Genomic DNA, 7,055 nt, shown 5'->3' with positions numbered 1-7,055 from the left:
GTGCATTCTTACTAAAGTGCAGTCTGAGAGGAAAAAAGGAATCGGGAAATGAAAGAGACTTGGAATCCAACTACTCAAGATGAGCATAGTGAACATCTCAGTGGATATTTTTCCTGTTTATTTTGTCAAGGCTGAGCCTGCCAGAAAAGGCGCCTTCACTCACCGCCTCCATTTCCTCCTCTCTTTTCTCCTGTATCTGAGGAAACTGGCCTTCCCCTCCCCCACCCCACCTTCCTGGGCAAGGTAAAAAATTACCTCCTTTGCAAAATTCAATGGGTAATTTATTTTAATGGAGCTCTCTACTGCTCTTAAATTTACTCCTTCTGGTAATTCAACTTGCTTAGTTTATAAAATGTTTGTCTCTCCCGATGCTCCTTGAATCTCTGTGGTGTCCAAGGCCTTTTTATCCACTGCCAACATTTCAAAACAGGAACACAGCTCCATCTCTGACCAAATATTCTTCTCTTTCTGCAGGCTTTCTCCTTGGGCAGTCTAAAGCAAATTTTCATTTCAAATCCTTATTTCCAGCCTTGACCTGTTCAGCTCAATTCGGGTGCTACTGCCTGTGGCTACATATCCGCTCAGCAGACAATAGAACATTGCTGGAAAGAACAAGGGCTTTGGGGTAAGGTATGTCTGGGTTTAAACATCCAGATCTGCTCTCTCTTTTAAATCTGTTCATTTATTTAATTGGAGGATAATTGCTTTACAACATTGTGATGGTTTTTGCCATATATCAACACGAATCAGCCATGGGTATACATGTGTTCCCCCCATCCTGAACCCCCCACCCACCTCCCTCCCTACCTCATCCCTCCCGGTTGTCATAGACACCAGCCCTGGGTGCCCTGCTTCATGAATCGAACTTGCACTGGTCATCTGTTTTACATATGGTAATGTACATATTTCAGTGCTATTCTCTCAAGTCATCCTACCCTCTCCTTCTTCCACTGAGTCCAGAAGTCTGCTCTTTACATCTGTGTCTCCTTTGCTGTCCTGTACATAGAATCATCAGTGGCATCCTTCTAGATTCTGTTTATATGCATTAATATACAGTATTTTTCTTTCTCTTTCTGACTTACTTCATTCTGTATAATAGGTTCTAGGTTCATCCATCTCATTAGAACTGACTCAAATACACTCCTTTTCATAGCTGAGTAGTATCTTGCCTGGAAAATCCCATGGACGGAGGAGCCTGGTAAGCTGCAGTCCATGAAGTTGCAAAGAGTCGGACATGACTGAACGACTTCACTTTCACTTTTCACTTTCATGCATTGGAGAAGGAAATGGCAACTCACTCCAGTGTTCTTGCCTGGAGAATCCCAGGGACGGGGGAGCCTGGTGGGCTGCCCTCTATGGGGTCGCACAGAGTCGGACACGACAAGCGACTTAGCAGCAGCAGCAGTATCCCATTATGTATACGTACCATAACTTCCTTATCCATTCATCTCCCTGTGGACATCTAGGTTGCTTCCATGTCCTAGCTGTTGTAAATAGTGCTGCAATGAACATTGGAGTACATCTGTCTCTTTCAATCCTCCTTTCCTCGGTGTATATGCTGAGCAGTGGAATTCCTGGCAGTTCTTTTCCCAGTGTTTAAGGAATCTCCACACTGTTCTCCATTTGCTGTGTTAGTTTGCACTCCCACCAACAGTGTAAGAGGGTTCCCTTTTCTCCACACCCTCTCCAGCATTTACTGTTTGTATACTTTGTTGATGGCTATTCTTACTGGCATGAGATGGTACTTCATTGGGGTTTTGATTTGCATTTTTCTTATAATAAGTGATGTTGAGCATCTTTTCATGTGTTTATTAGCCATCTGTGTGTCTTCTTTGAAGAAATATAGATCTTTTGCCCACTTTTGACTGGGTTGTTCATTTTTCTGGTGTTGAGCTGCATGTGCTGCTTGTATATTTTGGAGATTAATTCTTTGTCAGTTGTTTCATTTGCTATTATTTTCTCCCATTCTAAGGGCTGTCTTTTCACCTTGTTTATAGTTTCCTTTGTTGTGCAAAAGCTTTTAAATTTAATTAGGTCCCATTTGCTTATTTTTGTTTTTATTTCCATTCCTCTGGGAGGTGGGTCATAGAAAATCTTGCTATGATTTATGTCAGAGAGTGTTCTACCTATGTTTTCCTCTAAGAGTTTTATAGTTTCTGGTTTTTTATTTAGGTCTTTAATCCATTTTGAGTTTATTATTGTGTATGGTGTTAGAAAATGTTCTAGTTTCATTCTATTTCACGTAGATGAGCCGTTTTCCCAGCACCACTTGTTGAAGAGACTGTCTTTTCTCCATTGTATATTTTTGACTCCTTTGTCAAAGATAAGGTGTCCACAGATGCATGGATTAATCTCCGGACTTTCTATTTTGTTCTATTGATCTATCTTTACTAGTTGTGTAGTTAATGGAAAATAATTTACTGTCCTTATCACTCAGTTTACTCATTTTCAAAATGAGTATAGCAGTAGTAATTCCCTTATATGGTTGTCTTATGGATTAAATTAAATAGTGCATGTGAAGCACCAGTATAAAGTAAATGCTCAATAGATTTAGTCACTATTTTTAAAAAAATATTTATTTTAATGTAATTTATTTACTTGGTTATGCTGGGTATTAGTTGTGGTGGGATCTAGCTCCCTGACCAAGGATTGAACCCCGGCCCCCCGTATTGGGAGCTCGGAGTCTTAGCCACTGGATTACCAGGGAAGTCCTCTCACCATTGCTGTTATGTTCCAAATTCAACATACCTAAAGCTGAAGTCAGTGAATTCCATCACCCTTATCCAATACCCCAAGCCAGAGACATAAACTGAATCATTTTGCTCTATACCTGAAAATAACACAATATTGTAAATCAACTATACTTAAATAAAAAAATAAAAAATACTAAACATACACACACAAAAAAGAATGACATGTAGATTGTTGGATCTCACCCTAGACTTATTAAGTTGGAATCTTCAGTAAAGAGGCTGGGAAGTCTCTGTTTATTAGAGTTTTCAGGTGATTTTTAGCAGAGCGGATTGGGAAACTTTATGCTCTTCCCTTCCTTCCCCACCAGTCACTGTCTCATGCCAATTATGTAGCCTGCCAGGCTCCTCCATCCATGGGATTCTCCAGGCAGGAATACTGGAGTGGGTTGCCATTTTCTCCTCCAGGGGATCTTTCCAACCCAGGGATCGAACCCAGGTCTCCCGCATTGCAGGCGGATTCTTTACAGTCTGAGCCACCAGGGAAACCATACCAATTATTACTCAAGATTAATTCTTGAATTGACCCCCTCCTCTCCATCACTAATGCTACTAATCTAATTCAGCATCCTCAGCCTAGAGCTAGTCTGGGGTCAACCTTATCCCTGGCAGATGAGCCACTGAGTTGATTGAATGTGGTTATCAAGGGTTCTCTCCCTTTCTCACTCTGAATCTCAGCACAGCCACTCCTTCCAGGAACTAGCACCACTTTGACTCTGAGGCCCAGGTTGGAACTTTTCTCCCCTTCTGAGCCAGGTCCCTGTCCCCATACCATGCACCCCACCAACTGAGGTCCTATAAAACAAGGATGGACTTGTTAGTATCAGGCCAACTGGCCCACTGAGCTTCAGCTAGGTAACTGCTCCCAGAGTCTACACAGTTCGCTCAGGGCTGTCTGCCTGTTTGGACCATCTCAGATCCAACCCTCATCCCAGGCTGCCTTCAAGATCAGTCGTTGCAGTCTTTTTTTTCTGTGCCAGGCATCTTCCCCATCAACTAGTGGACTAGCCAACTGTCTCATCCTCATTGAACTAATCCTTTAGATATACTGTTAGTGAGAATAATGTAGATAAGAATTTATATATAATAGAATTTCTGTTGAGAAGAGAAACACACTGTATTTATACATATAAAAATAGTAAATAAAACTCCATTGCTCTCAGAGAAACATCAGTATGTAAAGTGGTTACCAATGGGTGATGGGATTTCACACCTTTCATATATTGAGTATTTATTTATTTTGTAGTTAAAACTAATGCATGAATAAGGAAATCAGGTGGTGGATTGAAATCCTGTCTACATGCTTGCCCTCTTGGTTTTTCTTGTCTCCCATTCCCCACCCCCATTTCCAGCTGAGAACTCAGTTCAGTTCAGTTGCTCAGTCATGCTCTTGGCAACCCCATGAACTGCAGCACGCCAAGCTTCCCTGTCCATCACCAACTCCTGGAGCTTGCTTAAGGTCATGTCCATCGAGTCGGTGATGACATCCAACCATCTCATCCTGTGTCGCCCCCTTCTCTTACAGCCTTTAACCTTTCCTAGCATCAGAGTCTTTTCCAATGAGTCAGTTCTTCTCATCAGGTGGTCAAAGTACAAAGTTTCAGCTTCAGCATCAGTCCTTCCAATGAATATTCAGGACTGATTTCCTTTAGGATTGACTGGTTGGATCTCCTTGCAGTCCAAGGGACTCTCAAGAGTCTTCTCCAACATCACAATTCAAAAACATCAATTCTTCAGCATTCAACTTTCTTTATAGTCCAACTCTCACATCCATACATGACTACTGGAAAAACCATGGCTTTGACTAGACAAGAGTTTTGTCAGCAAAGTAATAGCTCTGCTTTTTAATATGCTGTCTAGGTTTGTCATAGCTTTTCTTCCAAGGAGCCAGTGTCTTTTAATTTCATGGCTGCAGTCACCATCTGCAGTGATTTTGGAGCCCAGGAAAATGAAGTCTGTCACTGTTTCCATTGTTTCCCCATTTATTTGCCATGAAGTGATGGGATTGTATGCCATGGTCTTCATTTTTTGAATGTTGATTTTTAAGCCAGCTTTTTCACTCTCTTTCACTTTCATCAAGAGGCTCTATAATTCTTCTTTGCTTTCTGCCATAAGGGTGGTGTCATCTTCATGTCTGAGGTTATTGATATTTCTCCTGGCAATCTTGATTCCAGCTTGTGCTTCATCCAGCCTGGCATTTCACATGATGTAGTCAAGGCTATGGTTTTTCCTGTGGTCATGTATGGATGTGAGAGTTGGACTGTGAAGAAAGCTGAGCACCGAAGAATTGATGCTTTTGAACTGTGGTGTTGGAGAAGACTCTTGAGAGTCCCTTGGACTGCAAGGAGATCCAACCAGTCCATCCTAAAGGAGATCAGTCCTTGGTGTTCATTGGTGGGACTGATGTTGAAACTGAAACTCCAATACTTTGACCACCTGATGTGAAGAGCTGACTCATTTGAGAAGACCCTGATGCTGGGAAAGATTGAGGGCAGGAGGAGAAGGGGACAACAGAGGATGAGATGGTTGTCGCCATCATAGAACAGCCCTTACCAGGTCATGCAGGAGGGGACTGTTTGTGTCTGGTTCACAGGTGTATCTCAAGCCCCCAATTCATGTTTTGGGAATGAGTAAATGAATGAATGAACTCTGAGGCAATAAGGTGAAAACAAACCAACTGCATGTTCTAGAGTCAAGAAGATCCTTACCTACATTCTCTTCACTGATCTTCACCATAACTCTGTGAGACAGGAATTATTATTCCCATTTTACAAACTCAAGACGTTAAATGATGTTGGAACCCAATATTGGCAGAACCTTAAAACTCTTTTCTCAATATCAATCTATCCTTCCATAATATCACTCTTTCCTAAGGCTGCTGCTGCTGCTGCTAAATCACTTCAGTCGTGTCCGACTCTGTGCGACCCCATAGATGGCAGCCCACCAGGCTTCCCCGTCCCTGGGATTCCCCAGGCAAGAACACTGGAGTGGGTTGCCATTTCCCTCTCCAATGCACAAAAGTGAAAAGTGAAAGTGAAGTCACTCAGTCGCGTCCGACTCTAGCAACCCCATGGACTGCAGCCCACCAGGCTCCTCCGTCCACGGGACTTTCCAGGCAAAAGTACTGGAGTGGGGTGCCACTGCCTTCTCCATTTCCTAAGGCAGTGGCAATCATTGACTGATAATTATGTACTGTAACCAGAAACAGCTGTGTATATTACCTTATTCAGTCTCCACAAACCACACTAAGAAGTAGGGGAGGTCACTCATTTGCAGGTAAGGAAATGAGGATGATCAGAGGAGAACTGACTTGTTAAAAAGTGCTGTAGTTTTGCAAAAATGAATAATTACTGTGAGCTGAGTAGATTGAGAAGACTTTATGGTGAAAGAAAGATCAGAGTTGATACTTGAAGGAATGGTAGTTTTTAGATAGAATTAAAGCCATCAGAAATAGGGATTTCCAGTTGGAGAAAAGAGATAGGGCATGAGTGTTTGATGGTGAGGAGACCAGAGGATGAGAATGAAAGTTCATGATTAAGAATTAGAAAAACATAAAGACTGAGAAGTTGGTTGAGCCATTATCATGGAGAGACTACAAAAAGAGTGTTTCAGAAGTTGCATCCCAAAGGAAATTGGAATAATTTTGTAGAAGCAACATGACAAAGGGTGTATTTGATTTTTTTCCTTTCCTTTTAAAATAGAATTTATTTTAAAAAATTCTAACTTTCTTGCGTATTCCTTAAACTATTTTTTTTTCCTTGACAGGAATCATCTAGCCTAGAGTTCCCACTTTCTGAGAGACAGAAACCATGAGAAATGGAAAGCGCTGAGAACTTGAACTCTGCTATTTCAGGGTGGAGCAGGACATACCATTCCACTCTGTGAAGAAGACTTGCTGACTTTTTGTAGTTGAGAAAACAATGGAGTCCTGTGTGATTGGTGGAGTAAATCTTACGGCTTATGAGAGAAATTCTGTTTCCTTTACTTTTCTTAATCGCTTTCAAACTCAGCTCAGAAACTCTCAGCAAGGATCAGCAACGAGATCCCACGGTTGTTTTGTTTTCCCCTTTTATTTGGCCTTTCTTTCAAAACACTTTCTTTTTTTTCTTTCAAAATTTAAACTTTTTATTTTGTACTGGGATATCTATCCCCCATGGCTCAGCTGGTAAAGAACCTGACTGCCAATGCAGGAAATGCAGGAGATCTCCTGAGACATGGGTTTGATTCCTGAATTGGGAAGATTCCCTGGAGAAGGAAATAGCAACCCGCTCCAGTATTCTTGCCTGGAAAAGTTCCATGGACAGA

The 7,055-nt window shown here is 41.7% G+C and overlaps 1 long non-coding RNA gene across 1 annotated transcript; it reads left to right on the top strand.

The window, feature by feature from the left end:
• The first annotated feature begins 456 nt into the window (after window positions 1-456).
• On the top strand, window positions 457-6,720 carry LOC147379287 (uncharacterized). Its single transcript, XR_015168851.1, has 2 exons — window positions 457-625; window positions 6,516-6,720. It is a non-coding gene; the product is annotated as an uncharacterized LOC147379287 (long non-coding RNA).
• Window positions 6,721-7,055: the final 335 nt, after the last annotated feature.

The sequence above is a fragment of the Bos grunniens genome, chromosome 1 (genome assembly GCF_055505025.1).
Source record: "Bos grunniens cultivar Pamir isolate PY7600 chromosome 1, Bosgru_T2T1.0, whole genome shotgun sequence".
NCBI classification, from domain to species: Eukaryota; Metazoa; Chordata; class Mammalia; order Artiodactyla; family Bovidae; genus Bos; species Bos grunniens.
The sequence above is the reverse complement of the archived record's forward strand: the minus strand, read 5'-3'. Positions and strand labels throughout refer to the sequence as shown.